Source organism: Salminus brasiliensis, chromosome 13 (assembly GCF_030463535.1).
Source record: "Salminus brasiliensis chromosome 13, fSalBra1.hap2, whole genome shotgun sequence".
NCBI lineage: Eukaryota > Metazoa > Chordata > Actinopteri > Characiformes > Bryconidae > Salminus > Salminus brasiliensis.
This window is the reverse complement of record NC_132890.1, coordinates 26,475,937-26,497,656: the sequence shown is the minus strand read 5'-3', so window position 1 is coordinate 26,497,656 and position 21,720 is coordinate 26,475,937. Positions and strand designations below refer to the sequence as shown.

Here is a 21,720-nt window from a genome sequence, read left to right as displayed (position 1 = left end):
TTCCCACTGCGGTGGAATGAACCAACCAGTCTGGCCATCCACTGTTTGGGCAGTTGGAACTCAAAGGCCCAAAGTTATTTGACGCTGCTACACTGGAAGAAGGCGTGTACTGCTTTATAGACAGTGTGTGTATTTCGTGACAAATGGGCAAATTACTTGTAAAGGAAAGTCAGCATCCATCTTGGCAATGCTGCTCGGCAGTTGCTTTTATTTATTTCCTCTGAAAGAGGAGAGGCCTGTAAACCCCCCAACTAAAACAAATGTATTTACATTTATTCAAAAATTAAAAAATACTCAACCATAACATTAGAAATACTGAAAGATGAATAACATTGACTATCTGGTTCCAGTGGCACCTGTCAAGGGGTAGGATATTCAGATTAGGCTGCAAGTGTGTCAGTGGAAGCAGGAGAAATAGGCAAGCATAAAGATTTGAGTCACTTTGACTGAAGGTCCAGACTGTGATGGCTGGACGACTGGGTCAAAGCATCTCTGAAACGACAGGTCATGTGTTGTGTTTCTGGTATGCAGTGGTCAGTACCTACCAAAAATGCTCCAAGAAGAACAACCGGTGAAGAGGTGACGACAGGGTCATGGGCACCCTAGGCTCATCAGTGAGATCTGTAGGGGTCCACCTCACAACTTACAGGACTTAATAGATCTGCTGCTAACATCTTGGTGATGGCAGATGGCACAGAACACCTTCAGGGGTCAGGAGGCCATGCCGAAAAATTTGACCCAAATAAGGTACAGAAGTTTTTCAGGTTGTAACATCTACCACACATGCACATACACAATATGTCCAAATGTTTGTGGACAATACTTCTAATGAATGCATTCAGCTACTTTAAGTTGCACCCATTGCTGACACAGATGTACAAGTCCCTGTAGAGAAGTAATGCAGATTCCCTCGGGCTCTCTGGAGCAGATCAACACAAACCTATTGGCACCATGCCTAATAACAGTCATGGGCTAGAGGGGTATAAAGCTCTCCAGCATTGAGCTGTGAATCAGTGGAATAATGGTGCTCCGACCAAAACTTTTAGGATGAGTTGCAGATGATGAACATTGGTGGAGTGGTGAACATTCAATATTCCGGCCTCACTAACACTCTTGTTGCTGAATGCAATCAAATCCTCTCAGCAATGCTCCTCCAAATTCCAGTAGAAAACCCTTTTTCCTGGACAGTAGAGATAGTAACTCCAACAAAAGCTGGATAAACTAGGAGAAACATCTAATGAGCAGGTGTCCCAATACTTTTTTCCATATAGAGTAGTAGTTTCACAACACAATTTTCTTCTTCATTACTGTGTCTCTGTAATGGACCAATTGAAATGGTCCTAAATTACTTACTAGACTATTGTTTCATTCTGTACATACATACAGAACCCCAAAGAGTTTTCTGCAAAACACAGACACAGGAAAATAAGAGATAATGATAAAGCACAAAAAACATCCAGTCCCACAAAGAAATGCTCACCTGCAGCTGTTGCGAAACAGATGATTTTTGGGGTTTTTTTGTGGCAGTGGTTAAGAAGAAAAAGATTGAGTGGAGCAGAGAGAAGATAAGAATGCTGGAGAGGGTGTAAAAAAAGAGAGGTAATTGCAGACCTAGACAGTTCATTTCATCTGGACCAGCCACAACAGCAAAGCAATTTCTAATCACAGTAGTGTAGGGCCTTGTTTGCTTCTCCAGCCTGGCTTTCAATCCAATATAATTGGTAGAAAGAGTCCTGTTGTTAGTCACCAAATTGTATTTTTAATTCGCCACGTTCTAGCATGTTTTCATGTTCAGCTTTCACTAGACGCCTGGAACCTGCTCTGTCTAGATCATTATTTCAACATATTTTTGACAGTGGGCTTCTTGTTTATGCCAAAATATCATTTGAAGAAGCAAACAAAGTTGTGCACAATTTACTGTTAAAAACTGTAAAGTCAGACCAACTGAAAATGATGCAGTAACTGATAACAGAGTTAACTCAGCTTAGTTTAGTCAAAAGTTCTGCCGGCTCACATTTTTTACTACTGAGTCTCGGTTTGGTCACCAATACAGACAGGGCTGCTGCCATTAATCGTCGCAGTTAATGATGTTGATGCTAAAAATGTGTCAGTATTTTAAGTCGATGCACTGTTTTTAGATCTCTCAAACACCAGTTCATAACCAGTTTATAACAATTTAGTTTCTTTAGTTTCCAAAGACCCAAGGCATTGAAAGTATGGAAATCTGAAATTAGCACAAAGCAAAAACGTGGTTCATACACTGGGCAACGTTTTGAAGGCCACAGCAGCACTCGTGTGATGCATGACTTACTTTAGACCACCACAGAGCAGGTAGTGTTTGGGGGTAGGGTCATTCTCAACACTGCAGTGACGCTGACCTTGGTGGTGACGTGTTTGTGTGTGTTGCGCTGGTACGAGTGGATCACATACAGCAGTGCTGCTGAAGTTTTTTAACACTTTGGCCACTTCCTGTACTGCATTCCAAGCCAGGAGTGGTCATAATATTTGAATATGACTGTGTATGTCATATATTTAGGTTTCTGTATGGGTAGCTTAATTACACTGGCTGTCTTACTGTAGGCAGGCAAATCTACTGTACATTGCGACCTTCCATCAAACTGCATTGCGGGTGAAGGGGCTCGGCAACTCTGCAGAATCAGGCGATCAATTCTTGTTGTTGGTTGTGTGACAGTTTATGTATTGATTGCTTAATTAATGCAGCATGCAGCATGTCTTATTTAATAACACAACTCTGTATATCTTGTTATCCTGATTCATCGTCCCGGGACCATTAAGCTTTATGATATTGTATTTTTTCTAATTTATTTACGTAGCATTAAGATTTCATTAAGGGCTGCGCATGATAAACCATCTCACAGTCATCTATGTTTCACATTTAGAAATATTGATTTATGAAAATAATACATGATACGCACTATTCCAAATGTGCTGCTTCACAAAGTGTGTATGCGAGGCTGTGTGTGCGAAGAAATGTGACTGTCTATATTCATCATCCTTACATAGCTGCTGTGCTGCTGTATTTCCATCACTCTGTTTAAGAGAAGAGGGCAGTAACAGTCCACTTCAGTGGCTGTGGACTTCCTGTGAATTCTAATGACGGTAATATTAATACACTTCAACGGAGAAGGCCTATAGGGACAATTAGTGGCAGATAATGGACCCCTCATCCACAACTTAAGTGCCGCACTGAAATATTGATTTAATTTCTCCCTATATATCCACCTTAACTGCCGCACTGTCACTCTAAAAATATCTCTCATTGTCACCAGATGTCCAACGGGCTTGTGAATGTAGAGACTGAGATGCTGGCTTATTGAAAATAGAGGTTTTTCTTAGGAATAATAGTGAAAATGGTAGAAGGGGAGCAAAAACAGAGAGGCCTATACTGAATGAATGTAGTTTGGCGGTACATCAGTGGTGTGTATGCTACAATTAGCACTGCAAAGTACTGCATATTGTCTGTTAATCATTATAATAATACCTGCCTTTGCACTACCGATGCCTCAGAGGGCTGCCATATAAATAAACTGAGCCTCCAATAAAGATTCTGTGAGCATCCTGACCAGTCATTTGCTGGGTCTAGATCTAGATGGGTTGCTATGGATGGTGCACCAAGACCTTCATGTCAGTCAGGATACACGCTGGGTATCTTGTCAAAATTGACGCCCTGGCTACAATTTAGACACGATTTCCCCAAATCATGAAAACACTTTACCTGAAGGCTACTCACCTACCTTCATAACAAGCATTGAATAAAATTTTGAAAAGGCCATTGGGGAACCCTCAGGGCCCTTCAGGTCTTTAGAGAAGGTCTAAGTACATTCTTGCTGTCAAAAAACAAAACATCAGGGCATTATTCAATATTCATCCGTCCAAAGCGCATTGTTCTAGAAGTGCTGGTCTTTGTGTTAGTGTTCTCTGGCAGACTTTAGTCTTGCTCTGATGTTTTGCACACCTTCCATAAAAAAGTGCCAAACTTGTGCAGTCCAGACCTACAGAGTGCATCTACAACCTTTCTTTCTTTCTGAAGGCCTCAAAGAGCTCTGTGGATTTTACTATGTTGATACCACTCACTTCAACAGTCAATAGTAATCCAGACAAGCTTCTCCAAAAGCTGATGTGGTGAACCTAATCAAATGTTTGGCGTGAGAAATAGTAGCCTATACTTTCGAGAGGTCCAGCGAAGTAAGGCTAGTATCTCTAGTTGTCATCAGTTGCAGACTTCAGGATCTTCACTGATGGGTCCTTAGAGATGCGGTGATATGTGTAGAGATTGGGAGAGCAGAAGTGGAAGCACACAGCCTTATGGTACTGCAATACTGAGGGTCTGAATATCTGACATGTGTTTGCTGGGAGTGTTGGGAGCACTTGGGAGCGTTCTCAGAAGCTAACCGAAAGAGTTTTGAACTATTTTACAGTAAAAAAAATAAAAACAGAACAAAATATCTGAAACTTTCTAACATTGTCACAGAAAGGCTCTGTTTTACCAGCGGGAGAACCGCACACCTTTCTTTCCTCTTTTGTTTTTAAATCAGCGCTGAAGTGCACCTTCAGAACCGCATGGAAACTAATGCTAATGCTGATACACACGCTATAGAAATCTTCACTGATGGGTCCTTAGAGATGCAGTGATATGTGTAGAGATTGGGAGAGCAGAGGTGGAAGCACACAGCCAGTACTGAGGGTCTGAATATCCGACATGTGTTTTCCTAGCCGCATGTGCTGCCTCCTGTTGGTCAGGAAACTCATGATCCAATTCCATCCACTGGCAGATGGGATCTGGCATTGACAGCTCCGACAGTTTGACCTGCAGGAGCTCTGGCACAGTGGTGTTAAAAGCTGAGCTGAAGTCCATAAACAGAACTCCATTTCAAGTCCCTGGACTTTTTACACTGAAAGAAGTGCAGGGCCAAGTTTGTGGTATCAACAAACCTGTTTGTGATGTACGTGAACGGCAGGGAGACCAGAATAGGGCCTGCAATAGCTCTCATGTGAGCTAGGTCCAGGTGCTCAAAGACCTTCATGACCACAGAGGTCAGGACAGCTGGCCTGTGGTTATTTTGTCATGTCGTGTTTGTTTCTTGGGTGCTGTGATGATGGTTTTGGACTTGAAGCATGTGGGAACAGAGCAAAGTTTTAATGATTTGTTGAAAATGTCTGAAAATTGGTGCTAGCAAAGGTAATAGAGCCAAGCCGGGGGAGGAGGGCTGGAGGTTGTCCTTCACACTCTCAAACTTGCAGTAGAACTCCTTTAGGTCATTGGTGAGCTGACGATTGTTCAGGAGAAGGGGAGCTTTTTCACCTTGTAGCCTTGTGGTAATCTCCTGGAGACCTTTCTAAACTGAAGTTGGGTCGTTAGCAGCAATGTGGCTTTCAGCCTGTCTTTTCAGAGTATTTTCTCTCTGCTCCTTTAATCCCTTTCTTCAGACTGTATTTGGCCGCTTTGTGGAGAATGCTGTCCCTACTCCTGAATGCTGCTTTCTTTTCTCTACAAAGCTCAGCTGAAAACCATTATTGTAGTTCATCCATGCTTTTGTTGAAACTCAGAAGCAGATGTATGACGGCACATTACATTGGTGTATTCATCTAGTCTGTCAGTTGCCCCTTCAAAAACAGGCCTTGTAGCTTTTCAGTGTATCTATTGCTACCCTTTACTGTTTTGAAAACAGGCTTGTTGGTTAAAATTTGGGGTTGACTGTGTCTATGTGCAGAAGATGCAGTCAAACAAGCTCCCCCATTGGTTACTCTGGACTGAAGTGTAATGAATCAGGTTAATTGCCATCATAAATGGAAAGTGTCAGTGAAATCAACCAAGCACATTTTGATTTCCACTGGACAGGATAGACTTTGTCCAAAAACAGCTCTCTAGGCCTTCAGGAAATCCTAGATACACACTGACCGCCTAGGAGCAGTAGCCTAACCAGGTTTTAAACATGAAATGCTGGAATGTCCCAAGCTATTTCAATAAAAGGGCCAATACATGGATATTTTAATAGATCAGGTATTGGCTATTTTAATCCTAATAAGGTTCAGAGTCATTATTGCCCAGCTGGGAGCACTTGGGAGCATTTCTTAGAAGGTAACCGAAAGAGTTTGGACCTAATTTACAGTAAAAAATAAAAACAGAACATAATATCTGAACCTTTTTAACATTATTACAGAAAGGTTTTACCAGTGGGAGAACCGCACACCTTTCTTTCCTTTTTTGCTTTTAAACCAGCACTGAAGTGCACCTTCAGAACCGCATGTACACTAATGCTAATGCTGATACACACACGCTATAGAAAACTCAATCATAGCACATTCACCCACTATAAACCAGTTATTTCACATCAGAAATGGACAAACAATAGATATCATTTCAGAGTGTGTATTTCTACACACACACACACACACACAAAGTGATTTGACTGCAGTGTTTTTAAAGGAGCTGGGAGCTGATTGGTCAGGGAGGAGAGTTAGACTGGATTATAAGATATTAAACACACTATATAACAGTCAAGAAACGTCTCTACTAAACTAAGTCAATCCGTCCAGAATGTCTCATTATAGAAAGAGATTTGACTTATACAAACACAAAGATTGGATGGCATTGGTATTGGCCAGTGCTCAGCTTTAAGAGATCCTGATTGGGACATCCCAACTTACACGGCAGAAGTCTAGCTAAGAATGTCTTAAGTCATGTCTCTGAACTGTTTTGATGCTTATTTTAATACATGCTTGCATTCACAGACTTCCACTAATACAATATGACATTTCTACCTAACCTCCAGTGTTTACTGCTGATGAATAAAATAGCATTTTATTTCAAGTAATTGGAGCATCTTAATTGATCCATTAATCACTGTGAGGTGCATTATGGTCAAATTCACATACACCAGATTATATAGTATCATTTGGGCAAAAAACTAGTAGACTTTGGTAAACCTTTGATGGCTAAGCCTGCGAGATTTCACCAGAGAGCCTTTTGGGAAAAATATAAACATTGCACTGGACAGGATGGAACACCCCAATACACAGCAGTCTTCTAGCCTGAATCGTTCTTCTAGCATGGGGCTCTCATAGGTGGAGCGAAGGAAGCAGTGGAGGAGCAGAGGAGGGGTAGATGGAGGCGATTAAGACAGGTGATCAATGACAACTAATGAACATGCCTGGAGTTCTGTTTCCCATCACTTCCCAGTCTAGCTTACTCTGAGATTCCTTGGGCTGCTGCCTTAGCTGTGAAGGAAGCACAGGCTGAATTATGGAAATCAGCTGCCTTAGGACTCCATTAAGTGCCGTAGATTCATCATATTGCAGATGATTGAGAGGAGCATGGAAATTCTATACATCTCCCCTCTCTTTCATGGCCTTGGGGCACCTTTGGGGCTCCAGGTTTTCTGTTGGGTCTCACAAGCCAAATTTCTGGTGAGTTTCATCCCACCTAATCATGGTTAAGTACCGCCTACTTTATCTTAATTTGTCTGACATGTGAAATGACCAACCACAAACTAAAGTTGCTGTTTTAGTGCAGACCAAGTGCAGTCAATAGTCACAATTGTGCTACAGCAAAAACAGACCCATGTGAAACAAAGTCTAACCAAAACTGATAAATAACCTTTAAAGACAAGATGTCATGAACTCATCCAGGAGCTTATCTTGCTCATTGTTGTCATGGTTGGCTTCCTGTCCGACAGATAAAACTGCTGCAAGGCAATTAGATTAGAGGGTATCTGACATAATTTAGCTTACTGTGGCTAGGGTTGAGCATGGGAGAATGTGGGGAATTCTACCCTTAAGAACAATGCCTGTATTCACTGTGGTGCATAGGTTTAGCATGCTGAGCACAACGCTTTGACACACTGTTACAGGGCATTGTGACCCACTACCTGCAGATGTATAAATTATTATTTGTCAAATCATGCTCCCATTGCATTATCCAATCAAAATGTAGAACAAATATATTTAAACCGGTTTAATTTTGACATTAATTAATGATTCCATGTCAGGCTGAAAACAAATATCCATTATTCTCTGCAAGATGGCTTAAAATATTGCCTAATTTTAGTTAAGATTGCTATAGCTAGAATACTAATGCCATCTAGCCATTGACATCTTCTAAACAATTCTGTAGCTTTTTAACAAAAATCGATCTATATAAAAGGCCATAATTTGGGCAGCAGTCTGCCATAGCATTAAATTCACTGACATGAACATTGATGAGCTGGTTCCAATGGCACCTGTCAAGGGTTGGGATATATTGTTCAGTTCTTAAAGTTGATGTGTTGGAAGCATGAAAATGGGCAAGAATAAGGATCTGAAGCTGTGTCTGAAACTGTGCCATGTTCATTATATAAAGCAATTCTTTTGGCCATTTCGTAATGGTGTCCGAAAGCGTAGGGCCTAGCAAAACTTCTCCAAGGAAGGACAACCGAAAATCCGGCACCATGGGTGCTTAAGGCTCATTGATGAGATCCATGGAAGCTCCACCTCACAACTTACAGGATCTGCTGCTAACATCTTAGTGCCAGATACCACAGGATGCCTTCAGAGGTCTTATTGAAACCATCTGTACACAAAATGTGGCTTTCCTGGAATGAAATGCTGTCTTCCAGAAGACATTTCAGGAATAATTCTGTGGGAGCCATTCAGTAAATGTGTTGATATTATGTTTGACACAAAATACAAAAATACGGTGGTGGGGGCATCTTACTTTGAGGGACTTCTTTCCCCCATGTTACCCTACATCAGATGGCTCATCTGCCTCTGTGGAAGGAACATCTGAGGCTCAGGGTAGTTACTCAGTCTCTCTCTCAACATGCTCTCTGCTTCCTCAGGCTTTCACTCCTAAACACAGCTAAAAACTTCCTCCTGTTGGGACACCACGCGTTCTCTTTTACCCCCATTTCTCACGCGAATGGAGCAGCACATACAGATACATTTACACACCACTGAGAAGGACTTGACATCCCACAAGCCCTTGAGGGAAATGGGCCGTGGTGTTTGTTGGCTTTTTTTTTCTTTTTTCTTAAATGTGGCTTTTACTCTTGGCTCATTTCCTTCGGTGAGCAGAACTAATTACTTTCTTCTTCACTTAAATTGTACTAATTATACAAGTAAACATATGCACTGGCGTTAGCATGAGATGTGTTTACAATGAGGGATGTAAAGGGGTTCATCTGCGGATATGCAAATTGCCATAAGTGTTTTGGTTGTTTTTTTTTCCTGCACATTTATTGTTCCGCTGTCAGGGTCTCGGAAGGTTTGGCGTCGGCTATTTATTTGCCATTTTAGTCATGTTTGCATAATATACATAATAATGTTGAAACACTTCGCTTAAAATGAATAAACTGACGTCAGTTTCGCCAAACAACTGTAAACATGGAGTTAATCAAAGGCGTGTGTGCATATCATTAAGTGCATTGTGATTTGTAAGAATGCAAACACGGGTGTGTTAGCTTGTTCTAATGGGAATATTCATGAAGCTCATGCCAGCACACACAGCCCTGTCGCCTTTTGTGTGTGTCTTTCGGAGTGGATAACTGTCTTTGTGGAAACTTGTATGAATATATTGAGATCAATCTGCATTATCAGATCAATGTCTCCCGAGCTCTTCAGTCGCTGCTGATGACGGTTCCGCCCAAGACGTACACGGACTATGGATTCCTCAGTGTGTCCCGAATCGATAAACCATAAAAAAAACACTCTCTGAAAAGCCTTCGAAAGTCTGTCACTTGAAGCGGTTTCGCTCAAATAGCCTGACTTGGATAGATACTGTAATATCCTGACGTAGCAAAAATGAGGAAAAAAAAAGAAAACCAGGAATCCTCTATTGCCATCCCCATTATTCCAAACAGCAAGCTGTGCACTGCAGTGAGACGGCTGAGTAGCATGTGTAGGAAAAACTAGTGGAGATTCAGAAGGACAGATTGAAGTTTATGCCACAGTTCTCTGGGTATATGAATGTAAAACTGTGGCTGGATGTAAATGTGGTTTATTGTGGCAACACAGCAGTCCAGAAAGCTTGGTGTATTAACGTTCAATGTACTGGACTAACCCTGTGTGGAGTAGCACCAATGATTATGGGTAGACTCCGGACCGAAGGCAACCCTGACCAGGAAGAAGCACATAAGAAGATGGTTGGATGGATGGATGTTGTACTAGGCCAGATACACTAGACATTAGCAATGATCAAAAATTAACCCAGAGGAGATGCTTGAAAAACTGTAATAGCCATATTGGAGAGAACTGATGGGCAGAACTGATGGGTAACACGAAATTATGGACTCTTAGTGGTTTAGCTAGGTTTTTTTGCTGCAACTATAGCCTGGGGGCCCCGAGTTTGAATCCAGAGCCATGGCACTTTGCCATCAGGGGCCAGAGTCCGAGAGGGCACAATTGGCTGTGCTCTCTCTGGGTAGGTAGATGGGACTCTCTCCCCTTCATCACTCTAAAAGCGATGTCAGCAGTGGAACTAGGGCCCCAGGTCGGCTGCGTGATGATGCCACATCGGCAACAGTTCAGAGAAGAGGCAGTGTCTGGCTTCACATGTATCAGAGTCCTTACCCTTCTATTGTCGGTAGCATTAATAGTTTGCTAATTTGGTTAACTGGCAGAATCAAATTGGGAGAAAAAAAAAAAACTTCAAAAAAGCAATCAATTATTACATGTATTAATAAATTAATTCACCCCTGTCTTTGATTTCTCTGGTTGGTAGATAGATGGATGGATGGATGGATGGATGGATGGAGAGGCTATTAGCATGTACCTCGCTTTTCTGTGCATCATTTAAAAGGAAATTCCACCCACTTCTAAAACATATTGAATAATCCAGTCAGTCAGTGAGATTTAAAGTAATTTTGCGTGGTTTCTTGTAAAATGCTTATTCCAGACGCCCCACTGATAAACTAATCCAATCTGAACAGAGCTTCTGTCGATAAATTACATGGACCATTTTTTAATTCTTTGCAAAGTTTTAATTTGACACACCTGATTCAGTTCATCAAGCGTTCCGGAGCGTCTGAATGGGAGAATCAGGTGGATCTGATTACAGCTGCAATAAAACTCTGCGGGAGAATCACCAGGAGCAAAACAAATTAAGAATCAGTTAGCTGCGCGATCTCGCTACAGGCATTTAGTCAAACTATTTTATTCTGTATCAATAAACTGTTCTGAAACTTTGCTGCTTATTCCTAAACAAAGTTACTGTTGCGTCCAAACTTTCAGCACTTCAGAACCTTTACAGAGAGGCTTATTTTACAATCATTATATTTTGGAACATTTGCTTTAATTACTGTTGCAATCAGAAATATCCCCCATACAAGCAGTTTTGAGTTCATCAGTTGACTTAATCGAGCTTTTAAAGCAACATTATGTAGCATCTTAAAATAACAGCTTCAAAATCTTGTTGATTCTCCAGTGACCTGTAAAAGGAAAAGTAGCACCGCTATCATTGCCACTCCAAGCTCAGCACACCAGAAACATGTATTAAAAAAATTATGGTGGCTCAAAGCGCAAATTCCACTTTGCGACTATAGGGGGAGCCCAGGAACAAGAATATTGCATATTGCTGCTTTAAATGAAAAAAAAACCCAACCTCAGTATTTGGGTAAAATTGTTTTTTACCCAAATATTATTATTATTGTTTATTAGTTTATATCTAATAAACAATTTTAGTAAGTACTGACAAGCTGCAGATATCTCGTAGAATCAATGCCAATTCTTCTAGTGCAAAAGCTTCTAGCTCATTGAGGATTGATGGTTTCCATGCCACAACTGCTCTCTTTACATCCCACCAAAGATCTTCTGTGAGATTGGAATCTGGAAAGTGACAAGGCCACTTCAGAAGATTTCAGGATTGATGCTGTAACCAAGCTTTGGTAGACTTGGAAGCAGGCTTGGGATCATTATCTTGCTGGAGTGTCCAATTATCACCAATGATTAAGTTCACAGAAAGTTCTTCTAACATTCTTCCTCAAAATGGCTTGGCATTTCTCTAAATCCATGATGTCAAGATTGCTGCTTAATGCATCACAAAATCATTCCCACATCATCACTGACCCACCTCTGTGCTTCACTGTTGTGCCTCACGTTTCTTGAGCCAGACAAACTGCTGATACATATGGCCAAACCATTCCCGTTTAGTTTCATCAATCTTTGGGACTGTGTCCCAGAACTCTGCAGGCCTATCCAGATTCCTTCTGACATATTCCAACTGACCCTTCCTGTGCTTTTCCGTCAAGCTTCTGGTCATCATTTAAAGAGAGTGTACATTTAATTGTTTAGTAATGGCTTTAGTTGTAGTATCACTTTATTTGGATGGTCCATTGTAGATCATCATAGATGCCCACCTAACATTCAACTGAATGTCTGCAAAAAGCAACTGAACTGGAAGTTGAATGTAAATGATTCTCTATGAAATCTCACCCTACACTCTAATCTTAACCTTAATCTCGAATCAACCCTAAAGCTATCCTAAACCTAAAATCTAACTCTAAACCTAAGCCTAAAAGGGTAAGTTTAGGGTTAAGAATATGTGTAGTTACCTTCAATAGAGAATCACTTACATTGAACTTTGAATTCAGTTGCATTTAATAGACATTTAGCTGAATGTGAGGTCAGGTGAGTATCAACAAGGCATCTACAATGGACCATCCAAATAAAGTGTTACCACAGTTTTTACTATGTTGCACATGTGGGCATCAAATATGAGAAGCGAGTCAGACTAGATCACTAGATCACTCATTTCCTTTGTTCATCAGCTGTATCATTGAACTGATAAAGCCTTTATTTGCCTTGATTAGCCTTCATCCTTCATTTCTTTGGGGTGGGGGGGTGGGGGCTGAATATTTCTGATTGCAAGTGTGTACGTATTTGTGTGTGCCTGCTGAATGCTTGCTTAATTTGGTGGATCTCTGAAGGGTACCACTGCAGATTCATTGAGCTCATAGATTTCAAAGAGGCCCAAACATTTCAAAGCAGTGCGGCGCAGTAATGAGAGGCACAGGGAGTGGCTAGGGAACCAGGCCATGTCTAAGAAGTGGAGTGGGAAGGGAATAAGCAGAATCTGTAATCAATTTAATTGCATGCAAACGAATAGGACTGGAGTCAGATGGACAAGGAGCTTCACGGTACCGCCACATGAAACACAGTGACCTATTGCAGACGGATCAAACGTCAGGCAGCCAAATCACCTGTAAACCCTGTAGCAAAGAGCACGTGGGCAGCCCTGCAGACAGCTTTAGCTTCACTCTGCAAAAATTCACCAGAATACGGACGCTTGGACGGCCCCGCCTGATTTACATGCTTTACAAGGTGCTCACGTTTGCGGAGAAAACACGGGGCTGACTCTTTCCTCTCTCTCTCTTTTTCTCACATGCTTTTTCTCTATGACTCTCTCTCTTCTCTCTAACACACACACATTCAGTGTCTGAATCACCCTGCCTTTGGGGCTTACCAAAGGAGACTCTTCAAACAAGGCTTTGTACTGAAGTGGAGAATCAAGATTAATGCACTTCCACAGCTCCGCTTGCTCCGGGGGAGAGAGCCAGTATAATTAACACCACAGGGCCTTGAAGAAGAGTGGAGGGGGGGAAATCATACAAAATAATAGAAGAGAGAAGAAAAGATTACATAGACCATTTTTGTGTGTATATATATATATATATATATATATATATATATATATATATATATATGTGTGTGTGTGTGTGTGTCCTGGCTTCCTTTTTTATATTTTTGTGAAATGACCTGACATGACATTCAGTCGCCACATTGGCGTCAGCTGTGATTTGGCCCACTGTGTCGTGATGTCAACATTAGCTCCACTGGATCCCAGTCAAGAGAAGGCTAATATTAGCTAGCGTTAAATTCACCAAAGCAATCGTCCTTGGCTGGAGCCGTACTGTATTGGGAGGGGGGGTGTTGTGTATTCAACCTCGCCTTATTTGCGAATGCGTATTTAATCCTTATACATTGCCCTGGGATGTATTACATCAGCACAACCCCCGTGGCCTCTCAATGGCAATGTACTAATCTTCGCAATATGGAATATGTGTGTGTGTGTGGGGCTCACTGATTACCCCCCCCCCCCCCCCCCCCCCCCACCTCATCCCCATTTGAATTTCATTATTATCATCGCTATCTCTCATGTTAGAGTCAACAGAGCAGCGGGAGCATGGCCTAAACCCCAGTACCGCCCCATGCTCGCTGTACGCCGTACTGTAAATATATAAATAAGTCTAAGGTTACTGTGGAAGGGGAATGAAATATGGCATTTCCATTTCAATGCAAATGAAGGGGAGAATGAATGCAGTTTGGATTTACAGAGGCTCATTATAATGAGACCATTGTGCCGGTGTGTTTCTTTTAACGGAACAATCTCCTATAGGCAGAGGAAATTAGTGTGCAGGGCTCTGTACTCCACACAAATGAAACTGTCTGTCAGCACAGCACTCCTTTCCTGCTGAAGGAGCGCAATGAGGCAGCTCTGTCCTCAGTCACTCGAATTTGCACCACGGTGGGACAGTTGTATGTGCGGTATGAGGGGACATTTCAGCACTTTACCTCTCCAATCTCCAACGTTTAAAGAAAAAGGGACTACGAGTGAACCAATTTGTTGGAAACACAGTCGGAATCTCTTTGTGGGCCCTAGACATTCCTCCAGGAATGTTCCTCCAGGAATGTCTAGGGGAATGTCTGAGGAAATGTCCCCTCATACCGCACATACAACTGTCCCGCCGTGGTGCAAATTTGGTGTGGTTGGTGTGGCGCAACAGATAACACCACTACCTACCACTGAGCTACCACACCAAGTGGGAGACTGGGGTTCCCAGTCTGGGTGACTATGCTGCGCTACACTAATAAGAGTCCTTGGGCAAGACTCCTAACACTACATTGGCCCACCTCTGTAATACAGGTAACCTTGTAAGTTGCTCTGAAAAAGAGCGTCAACTAAATACCATAATGAGAGTTTACTACATGGACTACCTCAGCTGAATCAACACTATCTCAGGAAACTTAGCAATAATTACAGTGTTTTTGTTACCGTGTTAAAACTATGCAATAATATGTGGCTCCTGTGAGCCATCGCAGATGCTGTAAACCAGCTAATATTTTTCATGAATCCTCCATAAAAGGAAAATTTGAGTCTTTCATCCTGAGGCAAAATAACAGGGTTATAAATTGGATTGTAAAACCAAAGTCACATGCTTACTTTTTATACACCAAAGAACATCTCATTCGTCCTATTTTCTGACTTCTGCATAGATTGTAGCATAACTGGCAGACTCCGAGCAGAACACAGTAAAGCTAGGAGGACTAAAAACTTTTCAAACTGTTTTTGGAAATTGTAAGCTCTTCTCTAAACATCCATTTTCTTAAAATGTGATAATGTTTCTCTAATTCGCAAATAAATCTCTCCCTTTTAGTTGACTCACTTGTATCAGCTCCTCACAGTTGGAAAATACGTAGTTGCTTCTACCTGTTAGATAAATCTTCTCCTTTGCAATCCATCTCATTCATTTCCACGCAGAGCGAGACCTGAGAGGAGATGTGGGTCCTGGGAGAGCAAGCAGGTGTGAAAATACAGTGTTGTGTTCATTTGTATGATGGATTACTGGGAGGCCTGCTAGGCCTCGGAGGCTGAGGGAGTAAGAGCCGAAGTGAGTTTTCAGTGGGACGTCTTCTCTCTTACTCGTATGGATGTGTTTTGGGTGGAACTCTCTTGTACTTGGAGGCTTGTGACGTTGCAGATGTCAGCTGGATTTTGCTGACCTAATTAGATTTTTTATATATATTTGCTTATTAATTCCCTTTCTCTGTATTTAGACCAAAACTTACTTACCAAAAGTGCCCTAAGGAAGGACAACCAATCAACCAGTGGTAGGGTCATGGGCGCCCAAGGCTCACTGATGTGCAATAGGGAACGAAGACTAGCCTGTCTGATCTGTTCCCACAGAAGAGCTAAGAGTTAACGCTGGCTGTCTTGTGGAGCTGTTATAGCAACATAAAGGGGGACCTAAATAATATTCGGCAGGTAGTTTTAATGTGATGGCTGGTTATCTGACTAAACAGTGATATGATTGTCTGAGTATATCAAAAGTACTGTCTTCTAGAACACTGAATAAGAACCATAGACCAATTTAGACCCATTATAAAGAGCCTGTAAACAACAAGTGCATAAATGGCATGGGAATAAGTAGAAGATCGGATGTCAGCTATTATTTTATCATCTTATTTTATTCATTTATTTTTCTATTTTTCAGATTTTTTCTTTTGTTCCTCTGCAATGTGTTCTAAGCAAAAAAGACAAAAGCAAAACGGAACCATGTACAAAATGTTTTTCACCAATACAAAGAATATTTAACCAGCCAAAGAACCAATTAAACATCTAAAGCTTTCTTTGAGCTTTATAGAAGCCTTGCCTTTAGTAAAGAACTGCTGAAGAGCACTTTTTAAGAGTATAATTCCCTTTTACAAACCTCATATTATCGCATGTGTTCTGTATAATAAAAATGTTTGTGTTTGTTTGGAGGTGTGAAAATCTTTTACAGCAGACCACATTTGTGGGCTGTGTGCTGCCTAGTCTGCGTCTGGATTTAGACTCAGAGTGTTAGACTCAGAGTGGTTTGCCTCTAGATCTGGATCTAATTATTAAGTCTCTGTGTAGATTTGGCTTTGAATGTATAAGTGCTCGAGCTGAATGTTTATTCTGTCTCTAGAGCTGAATTTGGATGGTTATTCTGTTGCTAGAGCTGGGTTTGGATGTTTAGTCTGTTGCTAGAGCTGGGTTTGGATGATCATTCCATCTCTAGAGCTGGGTTTGGATGATCATTCCATCTCTAGAGCTGGGTTTGGATGTTTAGTATGTTGCTAGAGCTGAATTTGGATGTTTAGTATGTTAGAGTTGAATCTAGAAATGTATTCTGCATGTAGTTCAACATGTAGCATCTACCCTGCCCTGCCCTTTCACCGTCCTGTGCATAAGCACGAAGGTCCACTGTTACTGATTGGCTGGAACAGTGTTGTGTTCCTTCCTGAGCCAATTTGTTTGTTTCCCATTTTTCCAGCATGCAAACAGACTGGAAAGCAAGGGAACCATCAGAAAATATTTGCTGAATTTTGGAAAAAAGTGAATTGGACTGAAATCGTATACAGTACCTTTAAGCCATATTACTAAACCAAGACTTGCTATCCCAACATAGAGCTTGTTGAAGTTCAACAGTTACATCTAGCTCTGAAATTTGAGTGATGCCATAAAATAACCACTTTTTTTTCTATAAAGAACTATATTTGGAATAGATGTGAAAGTGTGATGAACCTTGTTCTTGTTGTAAAGATCCTTTACCAATTTAAAAAATCTTCACAAGAAGACATGAAGGATCCAAGACCCCCAGTGAGCAAGCCAACGGCAACAGTGGCAAGGAGAAATTCCCTCAGAGCTGGAGGAAGAAACCTTGAGAGGAACCAAGACTCACAAGGGGGACCCGACCCATCCTCCTCTGGTCAGAACTATTTATAAATTATTGATAAAAGTTACCAAACCATCTATACTGTTAAACTGCTCTGATCATAATCATAATATAATAATCGTGGTGTTGTAGAACTTAATATAGTCATGGCAGTGATGGTCAGAGTAATGATAATTAATAGTAGTGATATTAATAGTGGCAGATAGTTAAGAGTCCATTTCGGTTTTGAAGCACCTTTATTTTTAAGAGTGTAGAAGTTTGAGGTAGTGAGGAACTTCTCAAGGCTCTGGCATTGAGTTGAGCAGGACTGGCAGCATGCACAGAGTTACCACCTTATGCATTAGAGTAGAACGTTCACTCACGGTCTGCAATTTCTGCTGTCAGATCAAGTCAAATCATGATCAGAATGAGCATTATTGCTTTGACAGGTTCAAAAAAAGACAAAGCGCTGCATGCAACCTGTTCTTTTTGCGCTTTTATCTTTTCGACATTTCTTGTGTTTCTTTTTTGCCTTTTTATTATTATTTTTTTTGCACATTTTGTACTATGAATGTTTTAGGTTTCAACTTAGCATGCTAAAGCCACACTTCTGAGTACATGGCTGATTGATTCTAATTATGTGTCCAAACCAACCATCTACGCTCTCTAGCCAGCAATATTGCCCTTCTATAAGCCTTAGGCTTGCAGGACCTCGCCTGTGACATAATTAAGGTCTGTCCAAGTTAATTCTACACCAGGTTTAATGATGCATTGAGAGCTATTTCTTCAGCCGTATAACCAGCAGGATACTGCAGCCTGTCGGGAATGGACTTGAGAGAAGAGCGCATTAAAAGTTTGAACTTACCTGTTGTAAAGGTTTAGCAATTTGTGATTGGATAATATGTGAACAATGAGGTTTAAAGAGAGTGATCTGAACAAAAACTTTTTTTTTTGTTAGTTTTTTTTGTTGTTTTTTTTTAAAGGTGACTGGAAGCTCACTAGCACAGTAATTAGACCCAGACTATTACTGTAGATTTTCTGACTTAGAACCCTCAACTTATAATTAGGTAGATGTTTCACGGTATGATTTCCTAGGTTTCTTGTTGCTGCTGTTGTTTTTTTTTACCCGGAATACTTTTGTCTCATTTAGCTGAAGCTTCTGTGAGCTAAAGTTTCATTCGTCAAACTCTTGGGATCCAATTTAAAAGATGTTAGTTTCCAGCGGTCAGTTTTGCATTGCTTATAAAGGCCCATATAATGCTACCTCATTAAGGCCATTGAAAAAGAAAAAAGACTTTGCAAGACTGGGTCCTCAGATAACTCCAGCAATAAGTTACTCTATCCGGGTTATCTTTTGTTTGTTTAGTCTAATAGATGCTTAGTCTGCATCTAGAGCTTAAGTCTGGATATTTAGTCTGTATCTAGATCTGACCTGAATTATTTAGTCTGCAACTAGGTCTGGCTTTGGATGTTTAGGTTGAGTCTAGAGCTGGTTTTAGGTGTTTTATTCTCTATAGCTGAAACTGTTTTTTTTAAGTCTAGAATTGGATGTTTTGGATGTTTTCTGTCAGTGTCTGGATGTTTGGTCTGATATCTAGAACTGGCAACTGATATCTACAAATGCTTAGATGCTAATCTGGATGTGGAATCTGGAAGTCCATGTCTAGAACTGGTCCGGATGTTTATTGTGGGTCTAGAGCTGATCTGGCTACTTAGTTTGTGTCTAGAACTTGTCTGAATGTCTAATGTGGGTCTAAAGCTGGTCTGGATATTTAGTCTGTATCTAGAACTTGTCTGAATGTCTAATATGGGTCTAAAGCTGGTCTGGATGTTAAGTCTGTGTCTAGAGCTGGTCTGGATATTTAGTCTGTATCTAGAACTTGTCTCAATGTTTAATGTGGGTCTAAAGCTGGTCTGGATATTAAGTCTATGTTTAGAGCAAAGCATGTGTCTGTGTTCGGCAACATGGGGCACCTGCCTTCAGGCAAATCTAAATTATCGTCAGCATTGACTAAAGAAATAAGGCATGATTCATTATAAAACTATGCTTTAGACAGAGCTGGTATTCTTCCCTGTCGGCCGCTGTTGCCCTCAGTTCCATTACCACGTCAATTTGTTTAACGTTATATCAGATCGTGATGCTTTCTGCTTCTTTCAACATTTAGTGTCAGCAAGGTGTCAGAGCGACTCCTGAGCAAAAGGATTATCAATCTGCTGATTTTTGCTTTCCACTCATCTCGGCCTGTGGGGTTATTATGCATTCCTGCATTCAGTGCAAAAACATAGGCACTCAAGTGTTACTTTAATCTGAACCCATCAGATTCTGCCCGTAAAAGAACATTCTCTCATTTAACCTGGTCTGTCTCCTCCTTTTTGTGTTGCAGGGTGAAACCACGCATGAAGGAAGGAGTCTCACGTTAACCCCCGGTACTCCACAGCGTCCAAGAAGAGGCACATTTGAATTCGGCTTACACACACACACACACACACACACACACACACACACACACACACACACACACATACGCATACACATACATGCACTCTGTCTTTACTGGGCATTCTTGGTGTTTCTAATACCTGTGCATTTACTGCATGTTGACAGAGAGGTTTAACCCTTGTGTTGTCTCAACATTGTGTTTGACCTAGTGGCGTTCAGTGTTATCAGTTTTAAACATAGTGGCAGGTTTGACCCTTAAAACAAAGCATAAGGGTTTAAAGCATTATTTTTGCTTACACACTTGTCTTTACAAATGGTCTCAGTGAAGTGACACTAGAGCATTCAGATCCCATCCACTGTAGATTGATGTTAAGTATCAGATCTGTGGTATCTACCAAAAGCCACCTGCGTGTGAATACACAGGTATTGGACTCCATATTTAGTGCCACCAAGGCTGCACTCGCCCGTTCTGCTTTCATTCATTCCTGTTGTCAGTCTACTTTCCTGTTTTATATTCCAAACGCTCTTCCTCTCCCTTTTCTAAACAGCATGGACAGAAATAGCCTCAGCCATTCTAGTAGCCCGGCCTTGCTCCCAGCAGCGTTCGCTTCCACTCGCCATCACCATGAGGCAAGTGCCTGAAATGTATGGAGCAGGGCTGTAATTGTATGCAGAGTGCGCTAAACAGAAGCTCCTATTTTTTTTGAAGCCCATTGGCTTTGACAAGCTTCCCAGCTCCACCAACTGACACCACCAACTCCACTCCATTCTGCATTCAGAGTGGTGCCTCATGTAACATCTCAGACCCTAATAGAAAGTGAAGAGCTTAAGAGAGAAGCCAGCGAAGAAGCAGCCGTCAGTGTCTGGAGCGAAAGGAGGCTCTCTCTTTCTCTTCTTTCTCTCTTTTCCCTTCCTTCTCCACCAGTGCACCGGCCTGGACTAATTAAGGCCTGCCCGTGAACTAACTTGTACCTGTCAGCGTCTGCCTGCTCCCGAGAAATCCAATAACTTTGGGGAGAAATTTCAATTGAACGCCAGCTAAGCTCCAACAAACTGCAAATGGTGCATGGGACACACCCTGGTTTCTCTTTGGCCTTGACAGCATTATGGTAAGAAATGGTTTTAATGAACACAGAACTGTGGGACTGTGAGACTTTAGGGTGGAATATATTATGAACAGGGATCTTATCCGCTTTTTTTTTTTCTTTCATTTTTAATTTTTTTTTAATAATGGCTCGAGGTACTCAGAGTATGTTCTGTGCCAAATGAGTTGATGTGTTGTTCCAAGAATGGAAGAATGTTGCCAGTCAGTTTCTATAAACATGCATTAAAAAATGAATTTGCCATTAGACTTCTAGTCCATGTGTGCTTTTTGATGTTGCCCCACTGTAAAATAGTAATGTTTTCCTTGGGATTTAATTAAGGCCGCAATTACTCTGTACTTCCTAAACCCTCACTGTGACCTGCTGCCTGGTTTTGTATGCCAGCTCTAAACACAAATATATCTTTTTGTATGCTCTTTCCAGCAGCAGCGGACATCCCGGTGGCTCGGACAAGCGCTTGAAATTAAATGACAGATTAGTGTAGGAAGCCTCAGGGAAGGCTTTATATGTCCCTCCACCTTCCGTGTTTCTTCCATAATTTGCTCATCCAGAGCTCAGGCAGATGTCATGGGATTAATGAAAGGCAGTCAACTGCAGATTTGAAGGAGTAAGCAGTTCAAAGCCTGCACTGGATCTAGATCCTCAGTATATAATTCGGCTCTGTATGTTTGAGACTACATACAAAGACTACTGTAGTCTTTTACTACTGTACTACTGTAGACTACTG

At 41.3% G+C, this 21,720-nt stretch overlaps 1 protein-coding gene across 2 annotated transcripts in view; it reads left to right on the top strand.

Moving 5' to 3' along the window:
• The window catches only part of cd276 (CD276 molecule), a 123,335-nt gene extending 102,096 nt beyond the window's left edge, over positions 1-21,239 (top strand). For both annotated transcript variants that reach the window (XM_072695198.1, XM_072695197.1), the window contains one exon: positions 19,835-21,239. The gene's annotated coding sequence lies outside the window, so the exon portion shown is untranslated. The remainder of the gene's footprint in view (positions 1-19,834) is intronic.
• Positions 21,240-21,720: the final 481 nt, after the last annotated feature.